This window comes from Lontra canadensis, unplaced genomic scaffold, assembly GCF_010015895.1.
Source record: "Lontra canadensis isolate GAN:19392208 unplaced genomic scaffold, GSC_riverotter_1.0 scaffold142, whole genome shotgun sequence".
In the NCBI taxonomy this organism is placed as follows: Eukaryota; Metazoa; Chordata; class Mammalia; order Carnivora; family Mustelidae; genus Lontra; species Lontra canadensis.
Window position 1 is genome coordinate 3,327,777 of NW_022631136.1, and position 11,771 is coordinate 3,339,547.

The following is an 11,771-nucleotide window of genomic DNA, read 5'->3' on the forward strand; positions in this document are numbered from 1 at the left end:
CCTCCTCCCCCCCTGTGAACTCTGAGCTGGGTCTGAGTAGAAAGGATGGTTTCCTTTGAACCTGCCCTTGCCTCTCAACACAGGGATCCCAGTGCACCTCCCCGGGCGGCCACGAGAGGGCGCAGCAGCCTTGCCTTAGGAAACCTTAGGAAACCTTATGAAAAAGCAGGCACCTGGATGTTTTCAGCGTGTGGGCTCTGGTTTACAGGGGTCAGCACCATTGCCCAGAGGTTACTGACTTTGGTCACACCCCCGGGTTGTCCAGGCCTGGGGGCTAGGTGGTGGGAGGACTGGCTTGGAGGCTGAATTCCTCAGGTGCAGCCATCGCACTCTGTCTTCTGCAAACCAGGTTCTGACCAGAGAGAGAGTGAAAGAGAGGAGAGATATATCTGCACTTCCCTGGCTGGTGGAAAATTGCCCCTCACATTCTCTCAGGCTGGCGCAGCTTTCCCTGTGCTGACAGCTGAGTGTGTGTGTGCAAAGGGGTGGAGGTGTCTGCCCTAGAGCTGCAGGGAGAGGGAGGAGGAGTGGTAACCAAATCAGGCCGGAGGGGAGAAGATGGAGAAGACTGGGAGCTAGAGGAAGGAAGCCCAAGCAGGTGGAGGGCTGAAGAGGGAAGAGGAGGAGCATCAGAAATCCAAGGTGAGAGGGGAGCTTGGGGGCAGGGTTATCCGATTGGGGGTTGGTGAGGGAGTGAGGCGAGGCCCTTGACTTCTTGGGCGGGTCCTGTCTGATGTAAATTAGGCAATGTTTTGGTGCGGTTTTGGATGGTAGAATTCCCAGGGCTGTGGAAATAGCATAGCTGTTGCTTCCATTGTATTAGGAAGACTTGTGTAGAGGGTTAGGACACTTGAGACAGGACGGCGTGTAAAGGGTTTTGGGGTGTAGCGTCCTAGTGACTATGTTTGTATGGTGGAAGGCATTTGAGGCTCTGATGGGGCGGAGGCAGGGCAAGTCATATTGGGGGGTGGGAAATGTCTTGATTGTGAAAGTGCCTTCTTCAGAGTGAGACTTATCCATTGCACTCCTGTTGTTCTGACCTTGGCAATTTCTCCAACTATGGGAAACTTGGTTGCATAATTTGTTGAAGAGGGGAACTGCATTTATGCTTTTTGGAAACTTCTTAGAAGCAGTATAGTAAGGTCCTTGAGACAGTCAGAATTTATGTTCCTTTCTCTTTTTAGTGCTTAGCTGGTCAGTGCTTTGGTAAAGTTGCTTTGTGTTTCTCTCTTCCCACTGAGGACAGAGGTAAGAGGGCTAGGTGTTACCCCTCAAACACTCCACAAAATCTCAGACAAAGCTTGGACTCTGAAAGAGTTTCTGACTTCATGCTTTCACCGGTGCCGTGGCTCTGTAAAAGTCTCTTTTCAGAATCTATATTGACACTTTCCAACTTTGATTTTCACTTAAGGGAGGCAGACCAATGTGGACTCACAAGAACTGGTTTAATTTCTTCCCTGAACAACAAAACAAAACAGCGACAAAACCACACAAGATCTAGGAAATGCAGATTTCCAGATACTCGGTATCAGGCAAAGAAGACAGCCAACCTGGAGACATGGAAACACACAAGTGAGCAGAGTTCTATAGTTGCTCCAAGGTACTGCTACCAGAGAGTTTCCAGACAAGGCCCAGGGGAGGTGAAATTGAAGAGTAGCCCAGTAGACCTTGTGGAGTTGAGGACACTGAGCTGAGAGTCCATAGGACAGTGTATGGGCAAGGACAGAGCTGCAGAAAGTCAACTAGTGAGAGCTGTGGAAGGGGCCCTCCACCACTGTAGCGGGGTCCTGCTCAGGGCCTCCATGGGAAGCAAAGATAGCAAATCAGTAGACAATCCTTTGAACAGGGCCTGGTTCTCACACAGCTCTGGGAATAGAGCCTGTGCCCAACAGATAGACTGAGACAAAGGAACCCTCCTAATTCCCAAGGCATAATGTGGAGTACTCAGAGAGGTCTTGCCACAGTTCTGGAAACTCATCATTAACCCTCCAGGGAGCACTATTCTGGACCATTGAACAAATCATTAAAGCAACACCAGAAATGATCAAACTGTTTCCAGGTAACTTGAATACACCCTTGAACAAAGCTCAAAATTATAGAAAACAGAAGTATCTAGCAACTAACAAGGTAACATTCACACCATCTGGCATTCCATCCCAGAGTTTGAGGTATGCCATGAAGCAGGGGACATAACCCCTCATGAGAAGACAGATGAATCATCTGAAAATGACCCAGAGCTGACACAGATGCAAGAACCACCAGAGAAGTGACAATTAAGTTTTTATTATACTGTATTCCATCAATTCAAAACATTCAGCAGACCCACAACCATATGGTCAACTAACCTTTGACAAAGCAGAAAAGAATACCCAATGGAAAAAAGTCTCCCCAACAAATGGTGTTGGGAAAACTGGACAGCAACATGCAGAAGTGTGAAACTGGACCACTTTCTTATACCATACTCAAAACTAAAATAAAAATGGATGAAGAACCTAAGTGTGAAACAAGAAACCATCAAAATCCTAGAGTAGAACACAGTCAGAAACCTCTTTGACCTCAGCTATAGCAACTTCTAACTAGACATGTCACTGGAAACAAGGGAAACAAAAGCATAAATGAACCATTGGGACTTCATCAAGATAAAAATCTTCTGCACAATGAAGGAAAAAAATCAACAAAACTAGAAGGCTGCCTACAGAATGGGAGAAGATATTTGCAAAGGACATATCTGATAAAGGTTTAGTATCCAAAATCTATAAAGAACTTATCAAATCCAACACCCAAAAACTAAAAATTTTAAGAAATGGAGAGAAAACATGAATAGACACTTTTCCAAGAGGACATCCAGGTGGCTAACAGGCAGATGAAAAGATGTTCCACATCACTCATTATCAGGGAAATACAGATCAAAACCATGATGAGTACCTTACGCCTGTCAGAATGGCTAAAATGTACAACACAGGAAACAATAGATGTTGGTGAGTTGCAGAAAAAAGGGGAACCCTCTTGCGCTGTTGGTGGGAATGCAAACTGGAGTAGTCACTCTGGAGAACACTATGGTAGATCTTCAAAAAGTTAAAAATAGAACTACCCTAGGATCCAGCAATTGTACTACTAAGTATTTACCCAAAGAATAAAAAAAATACAGATTTGAAGGGCCACATGCACCACAATGTTTATAGCAGCATTATCAACAATAGCCAAACTATGTTTGGGCTATGGAGAAAGCCCAAATGTCCATTGACTGATACTGGATAAAGAAGATACAAACACATGCACACACACATGATGGAATATTATTCAGCCATCAGAAAGAATGAAATCTTGCCATTTACAACAATGTAGATGGAGCTAAAATGTATTATAGTAAGTAAAATAAGTCAGTCAAAGAAAGACAAATATCGTGCTCTCACTCATATGTGGAATTTAGGAAAGAAAATAGAAACACATATGGGAAAGGGGAAAAAAGAGAGAGGGGAAACAAACCATAAGAGACTCTTAATTATAGAGAACAAACTGAGAATTGATAGATGGATGTGGGTGGGGGATGGGCTAGATGGGTGATGGGTATTAAAGAGGACGCTTGTTGTGATGAGTGTTGGGTGTGGTATGTAAGTGAAGAATCACTGAATTCTACTCCAGAAACCAATATTACTCTGTATGCGAACTAAAATTTAAATTAAAAAAATTATAATTGACATTGTATTTTGAAATTGAGGTGTACATCAAAGTAATTTGAAAGTTTTTTTTAAAGATTTTATTTAAGAGAGTGAACAAGAGAGAGAGCATGAGTAGGGAGGAGCAGAGGGAGGAGAAGAGGGAGTGGGAGACGCAGGTTCCCAGTTGAACAGGGAGCTCAACTTGGGGCTCAATCCCCGGATTTTGTGATCATGACCTGAGCTGAAGGCAGACACTTAATCAGCTGAGCTACCCAGGTGCCAGTGATTTGATAGTTTTATACATTGCAAGATGATTCTTAGGGTAAGTCTATTTACCATCTATAACTGTACAAAGTTAGTACAATTATATTGATGTATTCCATATGTGTGCATTACATCCCCATGACCTATTTATTTTATAACTAGAAGTTTGTATCTCTATATCCCCCTCATCCATTTCACCCACCCTCTATCCACTTCACCTTCTGGTAACCAATAGCTTGTTTCCTATAAGTCTATTTCTGTTTTGTTTTGTTTGTTTTGGTTATTTTTAGATTCCATGGTAAGTGAACACATACTATATTTGTCTTTCACTGAGCATAATACCCTTAGATCCATCCATGTTTTGCAAATGTCACCAATGGCTAGTAATAGTGTGTATGTATGTGTGTGTGTGTGTGTGTGTGTGTACACATACACAATGTATTATACATATATACATGCATATACATATACATATATATGCTATATATACACATACATATATACATTATATACATATATTATATAAAATATATACACATTATATATTACACATATAATATATGTACATATGTATAACATATACATATATATGCATATACATTATATACATATATTATATAATATATACATATATACTATATAATATACATATACAATATATTTTATATACATATATTATTTATGTGTGTGTATATATATATTATATCTTCCTTATTCATATATTGATGGACACTTAAAGTAACATGCATGTCTTGGCTAGTGTAAATAATGTAAAAGTAAATAATGCTGCAATAAACACAGGGGTGCATGTATCTCTTTGGATTGGTGTTTTTGTTTTGTTTCAGATAAATATCCAGAAGTGGAATTGATGGGCCACAGGATATTTCTATTTTTCATTTTCTTGAGGAACCACCATACTGTTTTCTGTGGTGGTTGCACCAGTTTATATTCCCACCAATAGTACATGAGGGTTTCATTTTCTCCACATCCTCACCAACAGTGGCTGTTTCTTTTGTTGTTGATTTTGGGTGTGAAGTGACATCTCATTGTAGTTTTGATTTGCATTTCCATCATGCTGAGCATCATTTCATAAGCCTGTGTCTTATACCCATTTCTTTAATCGTGTTATTGGTTTGTTTGTTTTTTTACATTAGATTGGATAAGTTCTTTATAAATTTTGGATATTGAGCCCTCATTGGATATAAGATTTGCAAATGTTTTCTCCCATTCACTGGGTTACCTTTTAATTTTTTTGATGGTTTTCTTTGCTGTGCAAAAGCTTTTCAGTTTGATGTTTACCCATTTGTTTATGTCAACTTCTGTTTCTCTTGCCCAACAAGACTGGTCCAAAATAATATTGCTAAGACCAAAGTCGAAGAGCTTTCTTCCATGTTTTCTTCTAGGAGTTTTATGGTTTCAGGTCTTACAGTCAAGTCTGTAGTTCATTTTGAATTTATTTTGGGGTATGATATAAGAAAGTGGTCCAGTTTCATTCTTTTGCATATGGCTGTTCAGTTTCCCCAACACCATTTGTTGAAGATACTATCTTTTCCACATTCTATATTCTTGCCTCCTTTGTTATAGATTAATTGACCATATATATGAGGGTTTTTCCTGGGCTCACCATTCCATTGATTCATATGTCTGTGTGCCACACTGATTACTACAGCTTTTGTAGAAGAGTTTGAAACCAGGGAGTGCAATACCTCCATTGAGGCTGTGTGTGTGTGTGTGTGTGTGTGTGTGTGTGTGTGTTTAAAGATTATTTTAAAGTAATCTCAACATTCAATGTGGGGCTCAAACTCAGGGCCCTGAGATCAGGAGTCGCATGCTCCATCAGTTAAGACAACCAGGCACTCTGAGGTTGCAGTTTTAAACTGGCAATAATCAGTCTCCATTTGGACTGACTCTGGATGGGGTCCCAGGCTTGCCCAGCAATCAAGACTCCCAAGTCTGTTTACTGGAGGACACCCTGGCCAACCTGTCCAGCTCAGCTCTGGCAAGACAGATTTCTCTAACTGCCTTCAGGGGCAATCAATTTGTGTAATTAGGATTTGGAATTAGAAAGATATCCTTGTACCTCCAAAAGCCTGCTCCAGGGACCTAGCCTCTCCAATTTCTCATCCTGTTCCTACACACACACTCATGTGCAATAAGCACCTCATCAGCCAGCCTTGGGCAGGTCTTTGTAGCTCAGGCTGCTTCCTAACCACCTGCATAGCTTCCAGGGTAGAGGAATTCAATCCTCCCCCAAATTTTTCTGAGGCAGGTTTTAAATGGTGACAGTCTGTACCCTTTTGGACTGCTTGCCAGAGGGTGCCAACAGCTTTTCCAGCACTCAGTACTCTTCAGTGTCTCATATGCGGAGGGGTCAGTTTTGTCAGTTGCCTGGCCCCCTTCCTGACAAGGCAGTCCAGATACTTATGGTTTGAATTTTGGGGACAAATATGAACATTTGTGTAAGTTAGTGCTTGGAAGTTGGCATATGTCTAGGACACAAAAGATCGTATGGTGATTTTAGGTGCATGGGCCCCAGTGGAGACTATACAGGTGACCGGGCATGGGCCCCAGCTCCACAAACCTGCAGGGCCCCAAGTTCTTCAGGTCAGCTGAAAGGAGAGTACTGTGCATGCTCTATCTGAGCAGTGCAGAGTAGCCAGAAACCTAGAACAGGGCAACTATGGGGATAGGCTGGGTTGTAAGAGAGGGCTCTTGAAGGATAAGGTGTCTGTTAATCCCATGCCCTGACCTACCTAAAGTGCAGTAGTGCCCCTGAAAACAGAGCTCAAGAGTCCTTGGATGTCTTGCCGAGTAAGCCCTGAAAGCTGGTAAGGTACCATCTAATAATAGCCTGTAACTCTGTGTTGGAGAAGCATGAGGCCTTTCAATAAGCTGGTCTTGATAGGGAATGACTGGCATCAGTTTTTGTAACTGCTGTTTCAGAGTGATTTTATGTACATGGGTCCCCTCTGCACTGGATATTATGTAGGTGATTGAAGCCAGGTTTCATCTCTTTTGACCTGCAGGGACCCAGCTACACAAGGCCTAATGATGGGGTGTTAGTTGTGCATTCTGGGGCTGTGAAGGTCATGGTAACCAGGGACCTGGAACAAGGCAAGTGTCAGGAGACACTGAGACACAGGAGCAGGATCCTGGGGGAATATACATCTCTATAATCCCAAACCATAACCTACACAGATGCACATATTTCTCCTGAGAGTAGAGAGAGAGGACACTGGCCTCCCTTGCCAGGGCAGGGCTGGTGGGTTGGCTGTTCAAAGCTCCTGTAAGAGATACTTGGTGCCCTGGTTGCCAGAGAAGCCCAGAACACCATCAGGTTGCAAGTTCAAATGGGGGCTAACTGTTACCAACTTGCATTTACTACTTCAGGGTGATTTAAGTGTGTGAACTCCCTCAATTCTGGAGAATGTGCAAGTGGTTGGGTCCAGGTCAAGCTCCACAGGTACACAGGGCCCTTATATTCCTGATTGGCCAAATGGGTGTGTACTGTGCATACACAGACTGAGAAGTGCAGTGTAGCCAACGATAGGGAACAGGCCAAGGATATGGGTCCCAGGACAAGGTATCTGCCTGATCACAAGGTCTAACCTATCAAATGGGCAGCAATCCCCTTTATGGCAAGGCTCAAGTTTACTCAACTGCCTTGCTGGAGAGGGTCCTGATGGCTGGTTGGAGGGTTATCTAATTAAGAGATGCCTGGGAGCCCTGGTTGCAGGAGCAGGGACTCTCCCTCTATAGTTGAGAAGTAGGTGTTTGGATGCTTAGAAGAAAATGCACAAACTTCCTTGATACTTCCTACTGGTTGCCTCAGGAATGAAGAGGAAAACACATTATTCTGTTGGCTTACAACTGAACTGAAGGAAGACCCTATTCCACACATGGGATATGCTTTTTAAAATATATGGAGAATGCAAGAAAGCAGAGCATTTGGAGGCAGAAGGCTCTAGCAGAACATGACCTAAGAAATGTGAAGGAAGTTATAATGTGGGTGGGTCCAATAAAGAAGGCCTCCAGGAAGAGGGTTTTAAAGAATTTTGGCTGGTAGGGGAAAGAGTTGGTAGTCTGGTTCCTGTGCAGAGAAGTTGACAGCTCACTTACCCAGGCTGAGGAGCCACACCGAGGTGTGGTGCTGACCCAGCATTTATAGGCAGCTCTCAGCTCTCATGAGAAAACTGCTTGATGAGCCAGCAGTGAGCTAACCCTGACCTGAATTATCACTACCAGAATAGGGCTGGAGAGGGGCAGAAAATGCTAACAGAGCTCCTTTTGCCTTTTCATGAAATGTCCAGCCCTGAACCTAGAGCTGGTTTGGGGGGAAGCTGGTTGGTTAGCTCACATCTCCTCCATCTCAACCCTTAGCCCTCCCAGGGCAAGCCAGCAATCTGCCTGTCCTGGGGCACTGCTTGCTGTCCCCACTCCTGTTGAGGTTAGGCCTTCCAACTTGGGTGAACAAGTGGCTGGTGGAAGCTAAGGAACTCTCAGGTACCTGGCTCACTCTGACTCTCACATGTGGACAACCCCGGAAAGATGGCTGAGCCTTCTTGTGCCTGTTTGGATCTGAGCTAAGTGTTCTTAGGAGGGAGGGCGAGGGATTGGTGTGAGAGTCCTGGCTTAATAGGGGGTGTGTTGGTATTGGAAGGCCCCTCAGAGGTGGTCAGACCCCTTATATTGCAAATGAAGAAACTGATGTCTACAGATAGACCTGAGCAAGTCTATATAGTATGTTGGTGACAGAGCAGGAATTGGGCTCAAACATCTTTGTTTCTGGTTAAGGACAATTCCAATTATACCTCCCTCAGGGCTGCTGGGTATCTACAGGTCATCAGAATTACTCTTCCTAAACATGTTCCCAATGTGGGAGCCATGCTCCCAAAGAACTTACAACCTAGAAGACAACTATTTTTATGTAGCCTCTTGGTAGGCAGCACCTGTCCCTTTCCTGCCATGAAACTTCCCTGGCTCCCCATCACCCAGGGGAGAAACATGAGCTGCTTAGCACAGCACATATAGCCCTTTGGGAGGGCCCCATTTCACCTCCATCAGCCCTCTCCAGCCCTCACCTCGGGACACATGGGGCCCACCTGCCATTTGCCCTCCTGCCTCATGCACATCCAGCCTTTTGTCTTTGGTGGTGTCACCCTGGACTGCCCTTCCTCACTACAGGGTGTGGTCCTACTCACCTTTGTGGCTCAATTCAAATGCCACCTCATCCAGGAACCTTCTCTGTTCTTCCTAACTGCAAACAATCCCTTCCTCCCAGAAGATTGCTTACAAACCATTTCTGGCTCTCAGCACTTTCTCTCCAGGAGTACAATTGTTTACATATTTTGCCTTTGTCTGACAGTTGCCTGTACATCCTCAACAGGCATTCTTATTCATTCTCATATCCTCTCAAGCACACAGCCCAGGGTTTGGCATATGGAAGACCTCACATTTGCTGAAGGATGTGTCCTATTGGCACCTGGGCCCTTGACCCAGGAAGTACATATGGTGGACTTACTATTGGTGCTTTCCTTTACCCCTCACTTCTTCCAAACTCTCCCCTTCCATCAGAGATGAGGGTCTCCTCTTCCACCTCTACCAACCCTTCTGTCCAGTTTTCATGAAGCCTTCTCTGTCTGCCCCAGTCCCTCCTGACCACTCTGCCCTCTGAAAGCCCTAGGTAGTCCCTGTGTGTGCTACACCTTGGCCCCAAGCTTGTCCTACCTCTCTCTCTTAATCGTTATTCCATGTGCCATGGCATTGTTCCTAACAGGAAGGGACAGCCTGGACTCCGCTTCAGTCAAGGGCAGCCAGTGAGGAAATGAACCAGGTATTGCTGGACCTTCTAAAGTTTCAGAAAAGCTGAATTCCATTTTTTTTTGTTTTTTTTTTTTTTTAATCTAAATTCAGTTTAGTTAACATACAATGTCTTGTTAGTTTCATGGGTAGAATTTGGTGATTCATCCATTGCGTATAATACCCAAGTTACAACAAGTGCCTTCCCTAATGCTCAACACACAATTACCCCATGCCCCCACCTCCCCTCCAGCAAAACTTAGTTTATTTCCTAGAGTTAAGAGTCTCTTATGGTTTGTCTTCCTCTCTGTTTTTATCTTATTTCATCTTCCCTTTCCATATGTTTATCTGTTTTGTTTCTTAAATTCCACACATAAGTGAAATTGTATGGTATTTGTCTTTCTTTGATCAACTTATTTTGCTAAGCATAATACCCTCTAGTTCCATCCATGTCTTTGCAATTGACAAATTCCATGGTTTTTGGTGGCTGAGCAACATCTCATTATATATATATACCACATATTCTTTATCCATAAATCTGTCGATGGACATCTGGGCTCTTTCCATACTTCAGCTATTGTGGACATTGCTGTTACAAATATTGGGGTGCATGTGCTCCCAAATCACCAGATTTGTAGCTTTTGGATAAAAACTTAGTAGTGCTCAACACACACGAAACAGATAATCATGTCAAAAAATGGGCAGAAGACATGAACAGACACCTCTCCAATGAAGACATACAAATGGCTATCAGACACATGAAAAAATGTTCATCATCACTAGCCATCAGGGAAATTCAAATTAAAACCACATTGAGATACCACCTTACACCAGTTAGAATGGCCAAAATTAGCAAGGCAGGAAACAACGTATGTTGGAGAGGATGTGGAGAAAGGGGAACCCTCTTACACTGTGCGTGGGAATGCAAGAACAGTGTGGAGATTCCTCAAGAAATTAAAAATAGAGCTTCCCTATGATCCTGCAGTTGCACTACTCGGTATTTACCCCAGTGGTACAGATGTAGTGAAAAGAAGGGCCATCTATACCCCAATGTTTATAGCAGCAATGGCCACAGTCGCCAAACTGTGGAAAGAACCAAGATGCCCTTCAACGGATGAATGGATAAAGAAGATATGGTCCATATACACAATGGATTATTATGCCTCTATCAGAAAGGATGAATACCCAATTTTTGTATCAACATGGATGGGACTGGAAGAGATTATGCTGAGTGAATTAAATCAAACAGAGAGAGTCAATTATCATATGGTTTCACTTATTTGTGGAGCATAACAAATAACACGGAGGACATGGGGAGATGGAGAGGAGAAGGGAGTTGAGGGAAATTGGAGGGGGAGATGAACTATGAGAGACTATGGACTCTGAAAAACAATCTGAGGGTTTTGAAGGGGTGGGGGATGGGAGGTTGGGGGAGCCTTGTGGTGGGTATAATGGAGGGCTCATATTGCATGGAGCGCTGGGTGTGGTGCATTAACAATGAATTCTGTTACACTGAAAAGAAATTAAATTTTAAAAAAATAAAAAAATAATATGATTGACATAATGTACATTTCATGCAATCTATAGTTAAAAATTCAAAAATATAAGTTTTACCTTCAAAAAAAAAAAAAACTCAGTAGTGCAATTGCAGAGTTGTAGGGTAGTTTTAACAGAAAATCTGAATTTTTTTTAAATTTTTATTTATTTTTTTAAATTTCTTTTCAGTGTTCCAGAATTCATTGCTTATACACCTCACCCAGTGCTCCATGCAATACGTGCCCTCCATGATACCCACCAAAGGCTCACACAACCTCCAACCCCTCTCACCTTCAAAACCCTCAGTTTGTTTCCCAGAGTCCAGAGTCTCTCCCCCTCCAATTTCCCCCAACTCACTTCTCCTCTCCATCTCCCAATGTCCTCCATGTTATTCCTTATGCTCCACAAATAAGCGAAACCATATGATAATTGGCTCTCTCAATTTGTTCCAAATTGTAAAATCTGAATTGTCCAGATAGTTTGTTTCAATTTCAAACACCTCTTTGTAAAGTG

At 43.1% G+C, this 11,771-nt stretch overlaps 1 non-coding gene across 1 annotated transcript; it reads left to right on the top strand.

Annotated features, from left to right (window-relative positions):
- Positions 1–957: 957 nt before the first annotated feature.
- LOC116858822 lies at positions 958–1,115 on the top strand. Its single transcript, XR_004381020.1, has one exon. It is a non-coding gene; the product is annotated as a U1 spliceosomal RNA (small nuclear RNA).
- Positions 1,116–11,771: the final 10,656 nt, after the last annotated feature.